This window comes from Cricetulus griseus, chromosome 3 (assembly GCF_003668045.3).
Source record: "Cricetulus griseus strain 17A/GY chromosome 3, alternate assembly CriGri-PICRH-1.0, whole genome shotgun sequence".
NCBI lineage: Eukaryota > Metazoa > Chordata > Mammalia > Rodentia > Cricetidae > Cricetulus > Cricetulus griseus.
Window position 1 is genome coordinate 131,730,684 of NC_048596.1, and position 24,495 is coordinate 131,755,178.

A 24,495-nucleotide genomic window follows, 5' to 3' on the forward strand; every position below is an offset into this window, starting at 1 on the left:
GCCCTTTAAAAAGATGCTCTTCTATCCTCAGCACCCCAAGCCTCCTGTTCCCACACCTTTGTTCACAACTCCCCTTTGAGACAAACAATGCTGCACTGTCATTCATTATCGTTGCCTTGAATTGATTATGGCTGTTGGTTGCTAATATTTTTTAATTAATATCTTTAATTTTTATCTTTATTTATTTTTTACATGATTAGTATTTTGTCTGCATGTATGTATGTGTACTGTGTGTGTGCATGCTACCTGTGGAAGTCAGAAGGTTTGGGATTCTCTGGAACTGGAGATACGGATGGTTATGAACCACCATGTGAGGGCTGGTAACCAAACCTAGGTCCTCTGCAAGAGCAGCAAATGCTCTTAACTGCTGAGACTTCTCTTCCACACCTAAATTCATTATCTTGTAGAGGGATTAACCTTGTGGATAATTTTTCTTCTTATGTAAGGACTTCATTTTTACCATCTTGTTTGTTTATTTGGCCCAGTTCTTTGTTGTTACTAAATTCTTTTACACTGGAAATTGGAAAGGGATGAAGCAGAAGAACTTGAGTTGTTTGTACTACGTGGGGTGTGGTCAGAAATGGCAGTGAGCAGAGCTCCTAATTTGCACACATACTGAACAAAGGCCAGAGTCTCCTGGACACATTTGGCCTCCAGGATGGGGAGTAGAAAGACATTCCAGCTGAGGGAAGAGTCTGGGAGGGACAGTGAACGATAGCAAAGAGGTGTGTTGCATCACTGTGCCTTTTAAAAGAGTGAAATGTGAGTATCCTGGGGGACTACAGAGCTTCACTGGCCCATGTCAGAAGTTTAGCAGACTAGATCTGGACAGCAGCCAACAGCCAGCCAGGGGTTTGCGACTTCAGGTGTGACATGATTGATAGGACAAGATTGGTGTTTACTTTTCCCTGATGGCCTCAGCCAGGAGATCACTCACACAAGGAACTAGAAGGAAATGGTAAACAGTTTACTGGGCTGGTGATAATGTCTGGGCAGGAGCCAGCTAGTCCCCAAATGAGGGCCTCTCTAGGAAGCTGATGCTTTATGCTTCAAGCCCAGGAGGAGGAGGATGCATGCTTCCTCCTCCTCCTCAGCAGCCAAGATAGTGGAGCCTGCATCATAGATCACAGTCTAGCCTAATGATGTCAGTTAGCACAGCCAATGGGAGCCAGATTCCAGGAATAGGGTCACATTTGGAAACAGGAAGTCAAATGATCCTGGGGTACTTGGACTATGCCCACGAAGAAAATGTGGTTGCATAAGAAAATTAGAGGAGGGTGGAAAGAGAGTGCCCATCCCCACCCACTCACTGCACTCTACTCTCTTACTCTGAAGTCCAGGCTGGCCTGGAACTCACTGTCTTGACCAATCTGGCCTCAAACTCAAAGCAATCCACCTGCCTCAGCCTTCCATGCACCAAACCCAGTAAGAAACTGAGATATGGAGGGATTTAAACTGTTGCCCAAAGTCATACAGCTACTTTGGAACTCTGGATGTGACCCTGGTGTCATCCCATCCCCACCTTTCTCCTGTCTCTAATCACAGTGAGTTCAGCTGTCCCTCTGTAGCTGAACTCACTGTATATTACTGAGTGTCTGGTATAGTACTCTTCCTGAGACAGTACTCTTAGTTTTATAAGGAAAGAAAAAGGGAGGACGGAGAAGGGAGATTGATTTTCAGATTGATTTCACTGTTTGTTTGTTTGTTTGTTTGTTTGTTTTCTATTTACTAAAGGAATTGCAGGCAGCCTAAATGGTATTGTGAGGCCCAACAGAAAACAGAACACATGTACAGGACCCACATTCATGCACAAAAAAGATGAGAAGGAAAAGAGAAGCAATATTTCACATGGACTGTGTGTACACGATCACCTCCCCTTACCCTGGAACTAACATGTTCTATTATTACTTGGGTCAGTGTTCATTCTGATTCCCCACCAAAGAGAGGGGGCTTTATAGTGAGCCCTCTGCCTTTTAGCAACTGGTGTCTAGCCTTCAGAGAGACTTGGTCAAGGTGTTTAAGTTAATGGCACTCCTGAGCAGGAGGTAAACTCAGACAAAATGCCTTGGTCTTGGGAGTCCATGAGCCAGGTGGATCGTGAGCCGATGACCACCAAATACACACCTGTCCTACTCATCTGACCATTAAATATTTGTATTATGGCCCTGGTGGGCCTGAGGGGCTCCATTCCTCTCATTATATGTATTACTGTTTTTTTTTGCCTCATGATTGGATTTCATATTTCATTGAATCATCTCTGATAAGCATGGTACACCCTAGCCACTTGTAACTGTGGATATAAATTTCATGGCAGGTTTTAAGTTTAGGCTTACAAGTTTTCAGGAAAAGAGAAAATCGTATAGATGTCTAAGAGAGATGTCAGAAAACCTTGGGAAAAATCTTAAATTTCTTTGCCCGGTATTATATTTATATTAACTGGTATTATATTAGCTGGTATTATATTTATATTAACTTCCTAAAATACAGTAAAATCATGTAACTAGCAGAAAAGAAATAAAAAAGCTGGGTTGTAGATTTTTTAAATTATTTTCTTATTTGACTAAAGCTCTTTTGAAGTTTAAGTTAAACTTATTTTTAATTGGAATGTAAAATTAAAATTGCACATGTTTATGAAGTTTCATATGCCATTTAGTACACATATACATTGTATATTATTAAATTGGGTTAAATCTATATATACACGTCTCCCCCCAAATATATCATTCATTTCCTTATGATAAAAGCATTCAATATCCTAGCCAGGCAGTGGTGGCCCCTGCCAGGAGGAAGAGGCAGATGAATCTCTACGAGTTCAAGGCCAGCCTTGTCTACAGAGAAAGTTCCAGTAACCCCATCTTGGGAAAAACACAAGAACAACAAAAAACATTCAATATCCTTTCTTCTAGTTGTTATGAAATATAAAGTACATTGTTTTTCTTGGTAGAGCATCTCAAATGTTTTCTGCTATTTCCTTTTTAACAAAATAATTTTAAGTAGCCTCAGCTATGCAGCCATATAAAATAGGTATACATATAATATTTCAATGATAATTATACAGGTTGGTTTTGTGTCAATTTGACACAGGATAGAGTCATCCAGAGAGGAAGGAGTCTCAATTGAGGAAATGCCTCCATGAGATCCAGCTGTGGGCATTTTCTCATTTAGTGATCAGTAGGGAAGGTCCAGACCATTGTTGGTGGTGCCATCACTGGGCTGGTGGTCCTGGGTTCAATAAGAAAGCAGACTGAGCAAGTCATGGGGAGTCAGACAGTAAGTAGCTCCCCTCCATGGCCTCTGCATCAGCTCCTTCCTCCAGGTTCCTGCCCTGTTTGAGTTCCTGCCTTGACTTCCTTTGATGATACAAACAATGTTGAAGTGTAAGCTGAATAAACCCTTTTCTCCCCAACTTGCTTTTTGGTCATGGTGTTTGTTGCAGCAATAGAAACCCTAACTAAGACAATAATAAATCATGTAAAAGTAATCTTAAAACAATTACTTGATATCCATATAATTTTGTTATTCATTAGACTGAAGCCAGTTTGCATACTAGTGAGAGGGATATGCTTGCTTATTTTACACAAAGAATTCAATCTTGGCTGAAAATTCATACTGCATGACACATCACCTTCACCATGTTTCGGAGCTGTCAGAATCTTGATAATCAGACATCAATCCTGAGAATAAATATGGAATATAAAATGATACAAGTATGTTTAGGGCCATGCCAGAAATTTTTAAATTTTCTGTCTTGGTCCCAAGCCAAAACTTATTTAACATTTTTAATTAAACTCAACTCAGCAACTTAAAAACAATTTTATTTATTTATTTATTTATTTATTTATTTTTGAGACAGAGTCTCTGTACGTAGCCCTGGTTGTCCTGGAACTAACTCACTCTGTAGGCCAGGCTGGCCTCGAACTCACAGAGATCTGCCTGCCTCTGTCTCCTGAGTGCTGAGATTAAAGACGTGAACCACCATACCTGTTCATACTGCCATTTTTAAAACCAAACAGTCTAACACCATACAATCCAAAGAGATGGTAATTTGATGTTTACAAGTTAAAGATTGACAGCAGGAAAATACTGTCTTTGATTTCTGTAATGAAGACATATATCTAGTAAAATGTGCAATGAACAGTGTGGTGGCCTTGAATCTGAGCTGCTGTGCCAGCAGCCCTCACCAGTGTTACCTCACGCCATGGCACAGCTGTCAAAGTTTGTATGCTGTGCGCTCAGAACACACAGCGTTCACAACACTGTAGTGAAGTCACAATACAACCCAGGCAAGTGCTGCCTCAGACATTACTTGCAATTCTGCATTAAGTTTTGGCTATTGCCTGAACAGAAACTTTCTATTGTTGTCAAGTTTTCCATGACCCACACATTCAGTCATATGACCCCATGTGGATTCTGATCCACAGTTTACGAAGCTGTGAGATATAGTCACTCATCGCATGCAACTGGCTATTTTTTAGACTATTTTCTCATTTGCTATTGAGTTTTGGGGGCTTCTCATATACTTTGGGTGGTAGCTCTTTTCTCCCTTCTGTAGGCTGCTCCTTTGCCATTGGTTGTTTCCGTTCTTGTACACAGGTTTAGTTTGATGTAATCCCATCTATTTATGTTTTGTTTTATTTCCTGTGCTTTTGAGGTTTGGTCCAAGAAAGTCCTTGCCCATCCCAATGTCCTGAAATATTTCCCTGTGAGTAAAGCTCTTCATTGTTCTGGGAAGGACTTTGACTGCAGAGAAGATAATGGAGCTGTACGATGTGCTTCTTTACATGTCCAGAATCCTGAATGTGACATCATTGAATTTGTGCTTTGGGCAATGAACTGGAAGAAGGGCTTGCTGGGCATTGGTGGCGCAGGCCTTTAATCCCACCACTCAGGAGGCAGAGGCAGGCGGATCGCTGTGAGTTCTAGGCCAACCTGGTCTCCAAAGTGAGTGCCAGGATAGGCTCCAAAGCTACACAGAGAAACCCTGTCTCGGAAAAAAAAAAAAAAGAAAAAGAAAAAAGAAGGGCTTACTGGAAATTCATCAAAAATTTAAATGTTTATTAAAACCAAATTAATGACAATCTGGGTAAACTTTAGTAAAGAACAACCTCTGTGAATAGCATTTCTGAGAATTGTGACATGTGCTTAGAAAATGAGGTAGCTGTACCAAGAAGAAAGGCTTGTAGAACCATTGTCCAGGGCACCTCTGGGGTGTTGAGCTTCAGGGGGAACCCAGGGGCAGAGTTGGGGGAGATCTGGAGCACTTCGGAGTTAGTTAACATGATGTCCTGGGTTGGTGGCTCTTTCCCTTCTCTGTGACAGTAGGAAACAGAGGTGCCGCTCCCTTCCTTCCTAAAGCAGTCCACGGGTGCTGTGCCGGAGAGATGCGGCTGTCTCTGAGGGCTCTGCCAAATCTCTTTACCCAAAATGTTTTCACAGACCTCCCAGCAGCACTTCTGTGTCTCTGTCAGAGTCACCAAAGGCAGGCACAGTGTGAATACTATAGCAGGCCAGTAGGCCCTGGTACAAATAGAAGTGTCCCAGGAGTCCCGGGATTGTCTAGTCCTCCAGGAAAGAGAAGACATTGGATGGACATGGTGATTTGGAGAAAGTGCAAAAAAAAAAAAAAAAAGGGCATTGCAGTAATTAGGTCTTGACACTTGTTCATCAATAGGAAAGAGAATGCAAAACAAACTGACAAAGGAATTGACAGAACAAATACTGGAGGAGTAAGCTAAAGAGACTGAAGAAGGGCCTATCGGTTTGGAAACCTGCCGGCCTCTCTGAGTGGGTAGAGCTCTGGGGTGTGGAAACACTAAGAAGAGAGTGAGGAGGTGTAAGGCCACTTACCGCAGAGGAGGATTGGAGACTACTGGCGAACCTGCTGTTGGTAGAAAGGATGAGTTTAACTATTTACAGTCAGCCCTTAAAACACCCGGTTTCATACTCTCAGGTTCTCAAAGAACACAGCATTATAATTCTTTGCATGACATTTGCATTGTACCCAGTGTTATAAGTAATGTAGAATGATTTCAAATGCATGGAAAGTGCACGCAAATTATGTGCAAATATTTCACCATTTTGTATAAGGGATTGAGTGCAGACTGTAATGTCTCCAGGGACTCCAGTTCCATGTATGTGCATATGTGAGTATGTTCATGCATGTGTGTTTACAGTTAACTAACTAGTGTTAAGAGTTGCCTGCAGGCAGAGTTTTCAGTCTAGACTGAGGATCAGCTCCATCCTGCCAGTGGCTCCCCAAACAATCACACAGAGAGCTTAGGCTTGTCTCAAGCCAGCTCTGATAAATTAACCCATTTCTATTACTCTTTGTGTTGCCCAAGGTTCATTTACCTCATTTATGAACTTCCCATGTTGCCTCTTCTGCATCTGGTTCTTGACTTCCTCGACTCCACCCTCCTTCTTCCCAGCAACCTCTCTGTGCCAAAAATCCTGCCTAGCTACTGGCCAATCAGCTTTTTTTTTTTTTTTTTTTTTTTTTTGCAGATTTTTTTTTGAATTAGAAACAAGATTGTTTTACATGACAATCCCAGTTCCCTCTCCCTCCCCTCCTCCCCTACCACCACCACCCCAACTAAAACCCTACCTATCACATATCCTTTCTGCTCCCCCTGGATGGTGAGGCTTTCCATAGGGTGTCATCATAGTCTAGCGTATCCTTTCGGATAGGGCCTAGACCCACCACCCGTGTGTCTTGGCTAAAGGAGTATTCCTCTATGTGGAATGGGCTTCCAAAGTCCACACCTATGCTAGGGATAAGAACTGAACTACTACAGGAGGTAGATTTCTGAGGTTTCTTCACAGAAACCCATGTTCCTGGGGTCTGGATCAGTCCCATGCTGGTATCCCAGCTATCAGTCTGGGGAGCAAGAGTTCCCCATTGTTCAGGTCAGCTGTTTCTGTGGTTTTCACCAGCCTGGTCTAGACCCCTTTGCTCATCACTCGTCCTTCTCTGTATCTGGATTCCAGTTCAGTTCAGTGATTAGTTGCTTCTACTTCCACCAGCTGCTGGATGAGGGCTATCAGGTGGCATATGAATCAGTCATCAATCTCATTATCAGGGGAGGGCATTTAAGGTAGCCTCTCCTCTGTTGCTTAGAATGTTAGCTGGTGTCACCTTTGTAGATCTCCAGACATTTCCCTAGTGCCTGATTTCTATGTAAACCTGAAATGTCTCCCTCTATTATGGTATCTCCTTTCTTGTTAACTTCTATTCTTCCCCTGACTCAACCTTTGTGCTCCCTCATGCCAATCAGCTTTTTATTAACAGAGATAACAACACATCTTCCCAGTGTTCAGAAGGGTTATTCCATAGCAGTCTCCCTAATGTAACTTTAAACTACTACTACTTGGAAACAGAATGAAATCCCAAGGAAGGTGGGACCAGAAGAAATCCAATGACACTAACTAAGCAGAAAAGTAAAGAAGAAAATATTTACATGAAAACCCCTAAGACAAGGTGGCTGGAATGCATCTAAATATGTTAGTACCCACTATAAGTTCAAATGGACTCATACCATCTCAGAAGACACGTGCTCTCAGAATGGGTAAAAAAGAAACACACATTACTTTATGCCAGGAGTTAGAGGTACAACCTAAGAAAAAGAAAAAAAGACTTTCGAAGATTGAAAATATAGGCACAAAAAAGATAATAGAAAAAACGTAAATATTGAAACATGGGGAGGATTAAAAGCTTGTTTCACCAGGCTCTGCTTAGGCCTTAGAAGAAGCTAAACTGGGTTCTTGCCCAGAGTCGCCTCGGTTTCCTGCTTTAACAGTGCTTGAGCGGAACCGGCACTCGACCCCTCCAACCCCGACCCCGACCCCAGCCGGCCGCTCCGCTCCAGCGTTGCCACCGCGCCCACCGCTGCCATGACCATCACAGCCCTGACGACCGCGTCTCCCTGGCAAGTGCACCAGAACTACCACCAGGACTCGGAGGCTGCCATCAACCGCCAGATCAACCTGGAACTGTATGCCTCCTACGTCTGTCTATGTCTTGCTACTTTGACCAGGATGATGTGGCTCTGAAGAACTTTGCCAAATACTTTCTCCACCAATCTCATGAGGAGAGGGAACACGCTGAGAAACTGATGAAGCTGCAGAACCAAGGAGGTGGCCGAATCTTCCTGCAGGACATCAAGAAACCAGACGGTGATGACTGGGAGAGCAGGCTGAACGCAATGGAGTGTGCACTGCACTTGGAAAAGAGTGTGAATCAGTCACTACTGGAACTGCACAAACTGACTACTGACAGAAATGACCCCCACTTGTGTGACTTCATTGAGACCCATTACCTGAATGAGCAGGTGAAATCCATCAAAGAGCTGGGTGACCACGTGACCAACTTGTGCGGCATGGCAGAATATCTCTTTGACAAGCACACCCTGGGACATAGTGAGAGCTAAATTGACTTCCGGAAGCCACCAGTGACGTCACCCATCACTGAGGCGTGCTTGCTTGTTGGCTGCCGTTACCTTTTCTATAAGTCAACAAAACATCTGTTTAAATTCTTTAATTTGTGCCGTTTCTTCAAATAATGGATTTTGGTACCAAAACAAAAACAAAAACAACAACAACAACAAAAAAAAAACATGAATGGGAGAAATTGTCATAAAAAATATCACTAAAGTAAAAGTTGTCATTGGCATAGAGACTTTCTGTAGTTCAAGTCCCTAAAATTCAAGTCACAAGGGCAGTGGTGGCTAATACCTTTAATCCCTGCACTTGGGAGGCAGAGGCAGGCAAATTTCTGTGAGTTCATTCCAGGCCAGCCTGGTCTACAGATCGAGTTCCAGGACACCTAAGGCTACACAGAGAAAACCTGTCTTGAAAAACAAAATTAATAATAATAATAAAATTTTAAATTAAAAAAAATCCAAGTCACAGACATTGAGACAATAAAAGTCCTTGAAATAGGTAAGCAAAAGCTAGCAGTTGCATAAAGATCTATTGAAATTCATGGTGGGAAGTTTTGCAGAAGTCAGTAGTTCAACAATAAAAAATCACAAGGAACATAGAGAAGTTGGGCTTTAAGCCAAAGAAGTGAGAGTTGCTGTGCTCCTTAAAGGTTTCCAGTGGGTGGACGCTTTCCTGCACCAAGGATGGACACGCCCATATGTAAGGCATTTTGGGAGCTACAGCTGTTACCATTTAGTAAGCTCCCATCCTGCACCTGCATTCCACTCCAAAGATAAGTTAGTAAGATTGCCTTTGTATGCAAATGTCAAAGAGAGTCATTCTCTTACAGTTTGATAGGAAGTGTTTGGAAAATGACTTCCCATCCACAGGGGAATGGTTTAATAAATAATGCTAATCTATAGATGAAATACTGTTTAGCTGTTATGAGAATAGTTTTGTATGGTTTATTAAGGGAGTAGCTTCGAGGTCTGTTAAGTAAAAAGATATGGTAGAGAAAAATACAATTTGGTCACCTTATTGATAACACTTTAAAAAGAAATAACACACAGCTGGGTGTGGTGGCACATGTCTTGAATCTGAGCACTTGGGAGGCAGAGACAGGTGGATCTCTGAGTTCAAGACCAGCCTGGTCTATAAAGCCAGTTACAGGACAGCCAGGATTGCTAACACAGAGAAGCCCAGTCTTGAAAAACTGAGAGAGAGAGAGAGAGAGAGAGAGAGAGAGAGAGAGAGAGAGAGGTGGAGGTTTGAGATAAGGGGAAAGAGCAGCTCACACTTCCCATTTTCACATCGTTCTGCACTTTTCAAATATCCATATGTGTGTATTCCCTTCATTCTAAATTACATGTGTTCTTGGACTGCTTTTCAATATTCACTGTCTTACTAAGAAAGAAAGCAAATTTATTTTGCTAGTAGAATCAGACAGGGTGGTGCATGACTATAATACCAGCCCCAGAAAAAAGATGCTCAGGCACAAGGAGGCTGAGTTTGGGGCCAGCCTAAGCTATGTAGCAAATTGAAACTATTTAAATATTTGCTAACACTCCAGCCTGTGTGTCTTTTTAAGAAGAGACACATTGAAGACATGTCCTTTCCAACAGCACTTGAAGTATAAAAACTTAAGTATGTCACAAAGGTTAGTAGTGTGTGAATTTGGGCTGTATTACAATAGGAGATGCCATCATAAACTAAGGAAAATGGCTTCCATAACCCATAGTCCCATTGCTGTGTCTGACACTGGGGGGCCATGTCCCTGCAGGTTGGGCAGCTTCTCTAACCAGTTTGCTCATACCTGGCGGTCCTGCATTTTCACATATGAACATAGATCCCAGGGTACATTCTGTGGACACTTAGGTTTTGGTTTTGGGTTTTTTGCTGTTTTTAAAGTCTCTGTTTTTCTAACCCTGGGATCATACTGAATTAAGTATTGACTCTCATGTTTAAACGCATAGGTATGTGCAAATAAGTCTTGTCTGTGCTTAGCAAGCTCCTGCTAAGCATTGTCTGCACATGTGTTCAGTGACAGCTGACTCGTCCCAAATGTGCCAGGCACTGGACTAAGTGCTCCATAAATCACTGCAGGGGGAAGCAGATGCCTGCGAGTTGCCCAGGAAACATCAGCCTGCTCTGAGCGGTTTCTTGGGTGGTTGTAGAGTCAACTTCTCTTGAATCTTAATTCTGCAATATTTGAACTCTGTCAAGAAAATTTCTCAACTAGACAGCTGGTAAGAAATGTTCAGAAATAGTATTTGATAGAATGTGCATCTTGGGGAGAAAGTGGTGTTTCCATAACAACCTGGGAGTAGAAACGTGTTCGCCTGTAAACCTGTCTCTTTAAGCATCCCCCCTTTCTTGCAGGGTAACTCCATCCTCTGAAAACCCTAATGGTGCTACTTCTGGTGTGAGCCAAGGGAAACCCTCTCTAAGACGAATTAAAGGGAGACTACATCGAAGCAAGAGCCTTGACAGTATCGATTTCTGTGAACTCACTGTAAGTGGACTGCGTATGCTTTTACTTCTCAAGAAAGATGAAAATTTTGTTGTATTTTCATAAAACTGCAACAAGCTTGTTCCATGGTGTTCTACTCTTAAAATGGCATACCTGACAGGTTACCAGTGAGAATGCTTTTCTAACTAGTATGTGTCTGATACCTTTATAATAAATGGTTCATGATGAAGATTCCAGTGTAAAGACAAAAGTCCTGAACACTCAAAAAAAAATTAAATTGAGGGGCTGGGAGAATGGCTCAGTGGTTAATGTGCTTGCCACACAAGCCTGAAACCCAGAATTCAGATCCCTGGGACACATGTCAATGCTGTATCATCCTCAGCCTCAGAAGAGTGAGACAGGGGACCCCAGAGCAACCTGGCTGGCATGACCAGCCATATCAGCAAGTTCTAGAGCTTATTTAGAGACTGCCTCACTGAATGAGGTGGAAGACTCATTCATGACTCAGGACTCCTGATGTCAACCAGGGACCCCACATGTGCATGCCCACCACACACAGGTATGCCCACACAAATGCAGAAAAAGCATACAAACACACACCCACACATCACACAAATGGAAAGGGGGGAAGGTGGAATAGAATACCAATGTAAATTTCTATGACAATCACAAGTTTGTGTTTGGTTGAATGGCAGCATTGAGCGTCCGATTAACTCCTAACACCCAATTTCCTGATAGAGGCAGACATGAATCTCAGTTCAGTTGCTTTCTGTTTTAAGGAACCAACATTGATGGTCACATCTCTTTCCAAACATGTGACAGATTTTTCACCTTGTAAACTCCCTTGTGGTTTTGGAGGAACACTAGCATTATTAGGCTCCATTCAACTAAAAGAGATGCTATAACGCTAAAAGGAAATACTAGAATATTCTGTGTCAGAGAATTCATTGGCAGGCTCTTGGATATTTAGGACTGTGATAGAGGTGCCACTTCTTCCTTTTGGGTTCTGATTGGAAAAGTACCCAATCGTAAAAATGCCATTGACTGTAGTTCCATAAAGTTTATAAAAATGGAAATTAGAGTTGTGCCTGTGGCACTGAACCCTGTATTTGGGGGTATGTGGCATTGATGGAACCATGTGCTAAGTAAACATGAATGCTGTGTTTATTTTATACTTTTAAAATTTGTTTAGTTTTGGGGCTGGAGAGATGGCTCAGCAGTTAAGAGCACTGGCTGCTTGTCCAGAGGTCCTAAATTCAATCCTCAGCACCCACATGGTGGCTCACAACCATCCTTGATGTTATCTGGTGTTCTTTCCTGTCATAAAGTCCTACATGCAGATAGGACACTCATACACATAGAATAAATAAAAAATCTTGTTTAAAGATGTGTTTATTTCTAGTAATTATTTTTCATATACTGTTGTTTCATTTATCTTACTTAAAATTGCTCGTGAACCCTTTCTATGACTCAAGACATACTAAGGTGAAATGTAGCTGGTAAGAAAACATTACTAAATAACTGGGAAATAACACCAGTTATTCTAACAGTGGGGGAGATTGCAGAAAATGTAAATGTGCTTTAGCATGCAGTGCTTTGCTCTCAGGAGGGTAACGGAGACGACACTGAGAAACAGATTTGAATTGCATGCTGGCGCTTAAGAGGAGAATTGCGATGATGCTGGCTCTTTCCTGTGTTCAGCATCATTGCTGCCGGTGTGTGATCCGTTAGCCAATGCATTTGGCATGTGGTAAACTCCGTTTCCTCTCTTAAGCAATCATTCTGGTTGGGAAAGAGGTTGCTCTTTCTTAAAATGTGACAGGGTCGGGGCCGGGGATTCCTTAGGCTGCTCATCTTTTCCCTGACGTGCTCAGGATCCAGTGTGGGTTGGACTGGGCATGGTTTTTGGATCTTGGCATATTTACATATCCATAATGAGATACCCTGGGAATTGGCACCAAGTCTAAATACATCATTCATTTATGCTTCATAAACACATTTTTCGCAGAGTTTGAAGGTGATTATATTTAATATTGTAGTGAATTTATATTCTGGTTATAACTTGTCCTGTGAGGTCAAATTTCAGGTTTACCCCTTAGAACAGTGGTTCTCAACCTGTGGGTAGTGACTCCTTTGGCAAGCCTCTATCTCTCAAAATATTTATGTTACGATTCATAACAGTAGCAAAATCACAAGGAAGCAGCAACCAAAATGATTTCATGGTTGGGGATCACCACAGCATGAGGAACTGTATAAAAAGGTCACAGAGTTAGGAAGGCTGAGAAACACTGCGTTAGGATATTATGCCAATGCTCACAAAGCCTCGGGTTTTCATGTTGAGGCTGTTTCCCACAAATAGAGATGCATATTTGAATGAACAGGAAAGCTGGCTCCAAATATAGTTAGCTTTCCCCTGTAATTATTAATGATGTTTTAAGTTACTAATTTACCCTTGCCTTCCGATGGTCAAGAGAGGAAGAAAATAGCACCACCCCTAAGTAGTTAGTTGTCCTCTACAAGTTTCCTTCTTCTGGAAAATCTTTGTTATGTGATTTCACATTAGAAGTGAAAGAGCAGAGCCTCCCAGAAGATCAAGCATTGTGGCACTGATGTTACAAGGCCAGAAAAGACTGTCCTGTGAATGGCAATGTCATAGTGTGTGCGCTGGGCTTTGTGCTTCTCTAACTTTGTGCTGAAGGACGGCAGACTTTGACTCATGTGGTTCCATCTCTTTTTCCCATGTGGGAATGGAGTAACAAAGGCTTGTGACTGCAATAAGTTGGAGTCTCTCACAGTTTGAATTCATTTTCTTTCTTTTCATATTCATGAGCCGTGACTTCTATCATTCTTTAAACATTTGTTGATTGTTACATGCCTTATAGTAATTTTTTTCCATTTGTAGGAAATCAACAAATATATTTTTTAAAAATAAACCAAGTGTTTAATAGCTTGGCTGCTTTCACTTTCTATCATAACACTTGGAACTTAATACTATAATGTCTAAGTACATGGCGTCTTTGGCATGGAGCTAAAATATAATCGTCCCTGCACAGCTTGCAGGCAGCTCAACAGGTTGGAGAATGTCTCTTTCAGGCAGGTCTGGCCTCTTCCAGGCAGCTTGTATTGTGAGAGTGTCTCTCACAGGATCTTACAGCTTATATATGCTTGGGGAGGGAGGAGCTTAGTGCATCTGGTGAGTTTCAGGGACTTTCCTGAAGCTGTGTAGTTGTTTACTTCCAGAGAGCTTGATGAAGTTACCGCAGGATGGAATGTTTTAACCCCCATTAGCACATCTTTTGTCTTATTGACCATCCCTCTGAGGTGGAAGACTTTATCTCAGAGGAACTGCTCAGCTCTGAGCCACAAAGCCTGAAGGGGCCGTGCCTGCTAAGGACCTCTGAGAATGCCAGTTGGACAGTTGGATAGGAGCAGATAAGCCTTATTCCAGTAAACAATTATAAGTATTTTGTTGTCAGTGTTCTAAATGCACAAAAGCCAAAGGTTTTGTCGTGTTTTTTTTTTTTTTTTTTCTTTTGGTTTTTCAACACAGGTTTTCACTGTGTAGCTCTGGCTCTTGTGGAGCTCAATTTGTAGACCAGGCTGCCCTCAAACCCACAGAGATCCACCTGCCTCTGTCTCCTGAGTGCTGGGATTAAAATTGTGCGCCACCACTATCCAGCTAGATACCGTTTTTTAAGATTTATAAAAATGCTAAATATACGGCATGATGTACCTGTTGAGGTTAAACAGAAGCTAGGTGTGGTGGTACACACCTTCAATCACAGCACTTGGGAGTCAGAGGCCCAAGGATCTCTGAGTTCCAGGCCAGCCTGGTCTACAAAGCAATCCAGGACCAATAGGGCTACACAGAGAAACCAAAATAAACAAACAAGAAATAGAAAAATTTAGTTCATAGTTTACCTTATTTTTACATTTGACTGCTAGCGTCTCCAAATCTGTATAGGAAGAATTGCATCTTACACTGCGCTCAGAAAACACGTCAAGTGCAGCTAGAATGGGGGCCCCATTACCAAGTCTCAAGGTCTGGTTCCTGGCCCAGAAGCCTTGGGACCCAGCTGAGACCTGGCCTTCATCCCAGAATCTGATTGGTGCCATTCCACTCCTGGGGAGAAACAATTGTCTCAGCTTTCTCTGTGGGGATTAAATGGGACTGGCATTCTAGTTCATTCTGTAAACCCTGTGGCATAATTGATCAGCATCCTAGTGTCCTGAGTCCACCCAGTCTTCATGGTTATTGACACTGTGTCTGGAGATATTTGGTACAATTTTGCCAGGCCAGACTAGAACTGAACAAGTGTATTCTGTAGATGTATTTTCCTAGAAGACCTGTTTTTTCTCCCCTGGGATGCTAGAGTGATGAATATCCCTTTTGTCTGTGTATTTGGTTTCCTCTAATTCAGTCAACTGTAGGTCAGAAGTATTTGAAAAAAAAAAATTTGTGTACATTTTCTTCTTTTTTTTCTATTTCTTTTTCAACAGTATCTCACTATACAACCTTGTCTGGCCTGGAAATTGCTGTGTATACTAGGCTAGTCTCAAATTCATAGATATCCACCTGCCTCTGCTTCCTAAAAGCAGAGGGTTTTAGGAAGTTAAAAGGTGTGTGCCACCATACCTGGCTACATACAGGTGCATACAGAAAGGTATATGTAGGATATATGCTATGCCAGTTTTTATAAAGACTCATGTATCCTTGCTCTCCTGCATCCATAGGCTCGTGGATGCTGTAGTTGAGGGCATGGAGGGACACAGTATGAGTAGTGAGTATTTGCTTTTGGATTGCTTACATCCTTAGCTACTCCATTCTCTCTGGAGTCATTGCCTATTCAAAGGGACCAGGCTGCATTTTCACTTCTGCACCTTCTGCTTTCTCTTGGATTCTAAATATGTGAAGAATTTAAAGGGGGGCACTTTGCTTGAAACTTCCCATCTCTTCTTGATCATATTTCCTCCCTAAAATCTCAAATAGGGAACAGAGCCATTGGATGATGTTCATTCTATTCGTGTGGAAGCTACTCTGGGCATAAGCTTAGGCCATGTTCTTCTTCCTTTGTAACACTAGATTTCCCCCTCCAGTTTTCTACCAACAAAACACACACATGCACACATGCACACACACACACACACACACACACACACACACACACACAGAGAGAGAGAGAGAGAGAGAGAGAGGAGAGAGAGAGAGAGAGAGAGAGAGAGAGAGAGAGAGAGTCTTCTAAATGAAAGCAACAATCCAGTTAATCTGAGGTGGAGGTAGTGATGGTGGGATCATTTTCCGGGGTAGGTGGGTGTAGTAGATGTGGTTAGGCTAGCTTCTGTCCTCACAGTGGACCAGGCTTTTCACATTTCAAGGTAGCAAGAATGCCTCTGCTTCCAAGTAGCAGAAGACTGACCCAAGCCTTCTCAATAATAAGGACGCTTAGTATCCCACATTCTAGGAGGTTAGTGGTGGGCGATCTTCAGAGCTCACTCAGTCTGGTGGGCCATGTTCATTTTCTTACAGCACTTGACACAGCTCTATCTGCTTAGGTTCCATAGGAAGTCTTCACAGCAGTCCAGGCCTCACATCACGGAAAGGTCTCCTTCCCAGCTCTGTCTCAGTGGTTATTTTCTGGACCAGCTTGTGGCTGCTGATGTATTTTGCTTAGATGGGTCCTTTGACCAAAAGAAAGGCCTGGAAATCGGAGAATAATCGCTACAGTACTCTTTAAGCCAGGCTGTTTGGATAGGGACAAATGAATATTGCTTTTGGCTGAGGTAGCACTCAAGAAGGACACAGAATCGTCACTGGTCCACCTATGAATTTGACTCATATGGACCAGACCATAAAAGCTAAATCCTAAAAGGGATAAACTGTAATTTGTGTCATGCCACTTCATGAAATAGACACATTTCTGAGGCCTCTGCATATGTCCAGATCCATGTCATTGTGAGACTGATTCTCCTATAGGAGTCAGAAAGCATGGGCGAGTAGTGTTGCTGAGTCATGAGTAGTATGGATGTTCACTCAGTCTTCGGGGTAGAAATTAGGATGTTCTTGATACTTTTTAATCTCAAAAGCCCTTATAAATTCAGACTTGCTCACAAAATATGCCTTTATTAAATTTTTATATTGCATGAGTTTAATATATATAATTAAAAAGTTTTGAGAATATGACCATATTGTGTTCAGTTTGAAAAGTCAAAAAAGTATGAAATATACTTCAGGGTAAGTATGGCCAGCTAGCCTTAATACAAAGAGGTGGGTTTTTTGTTGTTGTTGTTTGTTTGTTTTGGTTTTTTTTTTTTTTTTTTTTGGTTTTTCTAGACAGGGTTCCTCTGTGGCTTTGGAGGCTGTCCTGGAACTAGCTCTTGTAGACCAGGCTGGTCTCAAACTCACAGGGATCCACCTGCCTCTGCCTACCGAGTGCTGGGATTAAAGGCGTGCGCCACCAACGCCCGGCCAAAGAGTTATTTTTTCAATTTATTTTTGTATTTAAATTAGTAACAAACTTCCTTCACATGTCAATCCCAGCTTCCTCTCCCTCCCCTCCCCTCCAACCCCTCCCAAGCCCCTACCCCATCCCTGCTCTACTCCCCAGGGAAGGTGAGGCCCTCCATGGGAGATCTCGAAAGTCTGTCATATCATCCCAGGCAGGGCCTAGGCCCTCCTCCGTGTGTCTATGCTGAGAGAGCATCCCTCCATGTGGAATGGGCTCCCAAAGTCCACTTGTGAGCCAGGAATAAATACTGATATACTACCCGAGGCCCCATAGATTGCCAAGGCCTCCTCACTGGCTGCAGTAGGTTTTCCTTTAGCTCTGTGAGCCTGTGTCTGCTCAGGACAGATTTGTCCCAAGTCCTCCCTCATTCCTGGGTGTCCTTGTTTAATCATCCAGGCTTCCAGTGTGTCTACTATTACAACTTTTGAGTACACTTTCCTCTGCCATCTCCAAGACTGATGATGTGTCATAAAACTAGATTGCTTTGTAGTAGCTGATGTAGTGTTAAGGGCTCAATAGGGCTCACTCAGTGTAAATGTTTGTCCATCAAAGATGTAGTTAAGTTACTAAATGGCCTCTTGGCAATAGGCTTTGAAGGGCACTGAGGATGGAAATAAAAGTCAGCTGTTTCAAAAATGACAGTGAGTCATTTATCTGTGCTGGGGGTGGGGGGTGGTTTGCACATGCCACAGTGCCCAGGTTGAAGCCAAAGGACAACTTTTGGGAGTCAGTTCTCTCCTTCCACTATGTGATTCAAGGATTGAACTCATGTCAGCAGGCTTGGTGGCAGACACCATTTTCTGCTGAGCCATCCCCAGTGATCATCGTTTCACTGTTCTTCCTGTCTTGAGCATCTGAAAGAGTCTTATTGTGTCTGCCAGTATTCCTCAGCAGACAAAGAGCCTGGTTTCCTAACACCAGGCCAGGAAGTGCATGAAGTCCCGGATCCACCAAGCGGATTTCACTGTACTTGCTAGCTGGTCATGCTGTGTTATGCCCCCTCTCTACACCTTTCCCCCTTTAGTTCACCATTCTTCCTCTTGTAACTGAGGAAAATTTCATAGAGAGAGAGTCTAAGACAATGCCTGTATTTCTCACTCGATTTCCACCCTCCAGTCTCAGCCTCTGAGATGCTGCTGCCTCTGTCAACACATAGAGGTGGTTCCCAAAATCACGACTTTGCCTCCATTTCTTTCCTTCTGCCACCACTGTGTGTGGAAAAGAAGAAATGCCCTCATTTGATTATTTTACCTTCATTTATGAATGTATATATTAATTGACTGATTTTGTTTTGTGTATGTGTGCAAGTGTGAGCAGGTGCTCACACCTGTGTAGTTACCTGTGGAGTCCAGAAGTTAGCATCAAGTATCTTTTTCTTTGCTTTTCACCTTATTTTTGAGACAGGGTCTCTCACTGGCCCCAGAACTCACTGGTTAGACTGTCTAGTTAGCCCCTGGGATCCTCCGGACTCTACTTCTCCACCTCTGGGATTACAGGTACAATACCTAATGCCTGGGTTTTTATGTGTGTGACAGGGATTCAAATTCAGGTCTTCAAGTTTGTACAACAAGCATTTTACCCAGTGAGCTGTCTCCTCAGCTCTCATTTGTCTCTCTCTTTCACTAAATTTATTTTAAAACTGATACATAAAATTGCCCGTGTTTGTGGGTTCCCATCCATCCATTTCTTTATGGCTCTGTAGAGCCATGCCTTGTTTAGTGAGTAACAAACTATTGCTATCATTATATTTTCCCTTTTTGGTGCCTTAAGACTGGGTTTCTCTGTGTAGCCGTGGATGTCCTGGAACTTGCTTTGTAGACCAGGCTGACCTCAAACTCACAGAGATCTTCCTGCCTCTGCCTCCCGAGTGCTTAGATTTTTACTGGGCTTAGTTTGTAGGAGCTCCTGCAGACTCGTTCCCCTGCTTTTTTTTTTGTCATGCCTCCTCCATCTTTGAATACCCTCTGTCTTCTGCATAAGGTGCCCCAGGCCCAGTCTGGGCTTTTAGTGCTCAGTCATGAATACCACCTGGCTCAAGCAGGCTCCAGTCCCTTGTAACGGAGGATGACACTTGAAGCCAAGATGTGGAGGTTTGCTGTGCTCACTGCTTCAATGTAATTTGCTCTCTTAACAAACAGTTAACATACAAAGATGCAGACACACAAGTGGAGTCATCTCCAGCTCTATGTGTGTGCATGTGTGTGTGTGTGTGTGTGTGTGTGTGTGTGTGTGTGTGTGTGTTTCTGTGTATATGCATGTGTATATGCAGTGTCTGAGTGTGTACTTTGTATATGTGAGGCTGTGTTTGTGTATGTGTGTGTGTGTGTACGTGTGTGTGCCTCTGTGTGAATGTGTGTATACATGTTTGTGTGCGTGTATTTATGTGTGTGTGCCAGTGTGTGAGAGGGTGTATGTGTGTGTGCCTGTGTGTGAATGTGTGTGTATGTGTGTGTGTGCCTATGTGTGAGAGGGTTTATGTGTGTATGTGTGCCTGTGTGTGTGTGTGAATGTGTGTATACATGTGTGTGTATGTGTGTATGTGTGGGCCTGTGTGTGTGAATGTGTGTGTACATGTGTTCGTGTGTGTTTGTGTGTGTGTGTGTTTCTGTATCTGTGTGTGTGCCAGTGTGTGACAGGGTGTACATGTGTGTGCATGCACTTGATGACCTGATGTTCTCACATCAGTTCTTCACCTCAGGCTCCCTTCCTAGCTCTCTTAACTCTCTGGTTTCCAGGAGGAGGAATCTGACCCTCACCACCCTTGGATCCTTTCATGTCACCCAGTCCTCTCTGTGCTCTGTGTAACCAGTCTCCCAGTTGCACCTACTCTGCTCACCAGGGCTGGTGTCCTGTGTAGAGTTGAAGGCAGTTCATATGACCTGCATGGCTTGGTAAAAAATATTTGACAAGAGAAGTGTTTGTGCAGAAAGGGTAGAATAAGTTCATGTCTTTCAAATATAATAGTTTGAAGGACTGAAGGCTGTGGAGCAGTTTTATCTTGATTTTCTGCCTATGTTGAGTTTAACAAACAGGTTTGGATAATCATTGTTTCAGAAGTCAGTCGAGATTGTGTGTGTGTGTGTGTGTGTGTGTGTGTGTGTGTGTGTGTGTGTGTGTGTGTGTGTGTTTTATGCTGTGTGGTCATGCCCTGGACTTTCGAGAGTCAGGAGAACCTAGAAGTGGTCTTGGGGACATTTTGATTTTGCCCATGACTCTTCTTGTGAGTGTTGGGGATTGTGGAACCCAGGGCCTGTCCTAACTCTACCACAACCTTGTACCCCCAAATCCTTGATCCGGCACTAAGAACACCAGCAGGGATTGCTTAATGGTGAGGAAGGCTATAGTTGTTCTTCAATGATCACTGTATGGATGACACATAAATGGGAGGGTTGAGTTCATATAAAAATAGACCAATCTGTAGTTGTCTTTTATTTTGTGTGTGTTTTTTTAACTCTTATTCTTTTGGCTCTTTGCTCTTTGGGGGCCCACCACCCAGCTCCCAAATAAATATACACATAGAGGCTCTTTCTTTCATATGAATGCCCCGCCTTGTTTCTATCTAGCTTCTCTTAATTTATTCCACCTACCTTTTGTCTCTGGACTTTTACCTTTCTCTATTTCTGTATATCTTTTCTTTCCTTCTTACTCTGTGGCTGGCTGTGTCTCTGGGTGACTGGCCCCTTCTTTTCTTGCTCTTCCTTTTCTCACTCTTTCTCCTTTTCTCATTCCTTGATCTTTTCCTCCCCAATTTTGTCCTATTTATTATCTCTGTCTGCCAGCCCTGCCTATCCTTTCTCCTACCTTGCTATTGGCTGTGCATCTCCTTATTAGACCAATCAGGTGTTTTAGACAGGCAAAGTAACACAGCTTCACAGAGTTAAACAAATACAACACATAAACTGGGTGGTGGTGGTGATGGTGGTGGTGGTGGTGGTGGTGCACACCCTTAATCCCAGCACTCAGGAGGCAGAAGCAGGTGGATCTCTGTGAATTCGAGGCCAGCCTGGTCTACAGAGTGAGTTCCAGGACAGGTTCCAAAGCTACTCAGAGAAACCCTGTCTCAAAAAGAAAGAAAGGAAGAAAGGAAGAAAGAAAGAAAGAAAGAAAAAAAGAAAGAAAGAAAGAAAGAAAGAAAGAGAATGTAATATATCTTTGCATCATCAAACAAATGTTCCACAACATAAACAAATGTAACACATCTTTAACTAGTATTCTACAACACCAGCCCTGCATTGTTTTATAGTGACATGCCCACAAGAAATAACACCAGACAAGCCTGAGAAAGACATATGTGGCATATGGTTCAGTAGCTGAAGAAACAGGATGATATTTGCTGACATTGTATGTATAAATCTGGCTTTTGAATTCAGATCAACAAAAGAATAAAATCTTCGAGTTAATCTTGTATCCTGACACTTTGCTGAAGGTGTTTATCAGCTGTAGGAGTTCCCTGGTTGAGTTTTTTGGGTCACTTATGTAGACTATCATATCATCTGCAAATAGAGTTTGAGTTCTTCCTTTCCGATTTGTATTCCCTTGATCTCCTTTTGTTGTCTTATTGCTCTAACTAGAACTTCAAGGACAATATTGAAGAGGTATGGAGAGAGTGGACAGCCTTGTCTTGTTCCTGACTTTAGAGGAATTGCATTGAGCCTCTCTCTATTTAATTTGATGTAGGCTGTCGGCTTGCTGTATATTGCTTTTATTATGTTTTTCGGCTTTTTCGGCATCTAGTTAGATGATCATGTGGTTTTTTTTTTCCTCAGTCTGTTTATATGGTGGATTACATTGATGGATTTTTCGTATGTTGAACCATCCTTGCATCCCTGGGATGAAGCTTACTTGATCATGATGGATGATTTCTCTGATGTGTTCTTGGATTCGATTTGCCAGTATTTTATTGAGAATTTTTGCATCAATGTTCATGAGGGATATTGGTCTATAGTTCTCTTTCTTAGTTGTGTCTTTGTGTGGCTTAGGTATCAGATAACACATTGGTGGAGAAAGAAATCAAAGAAACATCACCCTTTACAATTGCCACAAACAACATAAAATACCTTGGGGTAACACTAAACAAAAAAGTGAAAGACCTGTACCGTAAGAATTTTGAGTCTCTAAAGAAAGAAATAAAAGAAGATAACAGAAAATGGAAAGATCTCTCATGCTCTTCAATAGGCAGGATCAACATAGTAAAAATGGCAATCTTGCCAAAAGCAATCTACAGATTCAATGCAATCCCCATCCAAATCCCAACACAATTCTTCACTGACCTTGAAAGAACAATCTTAACTTTATATGGAGAAACAAAAGATCCAGGATAGCCAAAACAACCCTGTACAATAGAGGAACTTCTGGAGGCATCACCATCCCTGACTTCAAGCTCTATTACAGAGCTATAGTCCTAAAAACAGCTTGGTATTGGCACAAAAATAGACAGGTAGACCAATGGAATAGAGTTGAAAACCCGATATTAACACACACACCTACGAACACCTGATTTTTGACAAACAATCCAAATATATACACTGGAACAAAGAGAACATCTTCAACAAATGGTGCTGGCATACAAACATGTAGAAGACTACAGATAGACCCAAGCCTTTCTCCCTGCACAAAACTTAAGTCAAAATGGATCAAAGACCTCAACATAAACCCAGCCACACTGAACCTATTAGAAGATAAAGTGGGAAATACCCTTGAATTAATTGGTACAGGAGACCGCTTCCTGAACATAACACCAGTAGCATAGACACTGAGATCAACAATTAATAAATGGGATCTCCTGAAACTGAGAAGCTTCTGTAAGGCAAAGGACACAGTCAGCAAGACAAAAACGGCAGTCCACAGACTGGGAAAAGTTATTCACCAACCCCACATCTGACAGAGGACTGATCTCCAAAATATACAAAGAACTCAAGAAGCTAGTCTCCAAAACACCAAACAATCAAATTAAAAAGTGGGGTACAGAACTAAATAGAAAATTCTCAATAGAGGAATCTAAAATGGCTGAAAGACACCTAAGAAAGTGTTCAACATCCTTAGCCATCAGGGAAATGCAAATCAAAACAACTCTGAGATACCATCTTACTCCTGTTAGAATGGCTAAAATAAAAAACACCAATGACAGTTTATGCTGGAGAGGATGTGGAGAAAGAGGAACACTCCTCCACTGCTGGTGGGAGTGCCAACTTGTACAGCCACTGTGGAAATCAGTATGGCGACTCCTCAAGAAAATGGGACTCAGTCTACCACAAGATCCAGCAATTCCACTCTTAGGCATATACCCAAAAGAAGCACATTTATACAACAAGGACATCTGTTCAACAATGTTCATAGTAGCACTATTTGTAATAGCCAGAAACTGGAAGCATCCTAGATGCCCCTCAACTGAAGAATGGATAGAGAAAATGTGGTACACATTGGAGTACTACTCAGCAGAAAAAAACAATGGAATCTTGAAATATGCAGGAAAATGGATGGAACTTGAAGAAACCATTCTGAGCGAGGTAACCCAATCACAAAAAGATAAACATGATATGTACTCACTCATATGTGGATTTTAAACATAGAGTAAGGGATTACCAGTCTGCAATCCACACTGCCAGAGAAACTAGTAAACAAGGAGGACCCTAAAAGAGACAAACTTTGTCCCCTGGAGAAGGGGAAAGGGTCACGATCCCCTGAGCAAATTGAGAGCATAGGAAGAGGGCAGAGGGAGTTACGAGAATGAGAAGGGAAGAAGAGGAAGGATACAGAGGTCATGAGGGAGCAGAAAGGTTGAGTCAGGTATAGATTAGAAGAAAGGATATGTGATAGGTAGGGTTTTAGTTGGGGGGGTGGTAGGGGAAGAGGGAAGGGAGAAGGGAACTGGGATTGTCATGTAATTCAGTCGTGTTTGTAACTCAAAGAAAAAAAGAAAAAACATTAAAAAAAGAATAAAATCTTCATGATATGTGTGCAACCGTCAGATCTGGATCCAAGATGGTGGAGTTGGTAAAACCAAAGAGTAGCCAATAGAGAATCCACAGGACTGAAACTATAATCCACACACATCACTGTGGGTAAAATGAATTGACCTGAATAAAAATAATTTTCAGAAAA

General features: G+C 42.3%; 1 pseudogene; it reads left to right on the forward strand.

Annotated features, from left to right (window-relative positions):
- Positions 1-7,875: 7,875 nt before the first annotated feature.
- On the forward strand, positions 7,876-8,426 carry LOC100772821 (annotated as a pseudogene).
- The last annotated feature ends 16,069 nt before the right edge of the window (positions 8,427-24,495 follow it).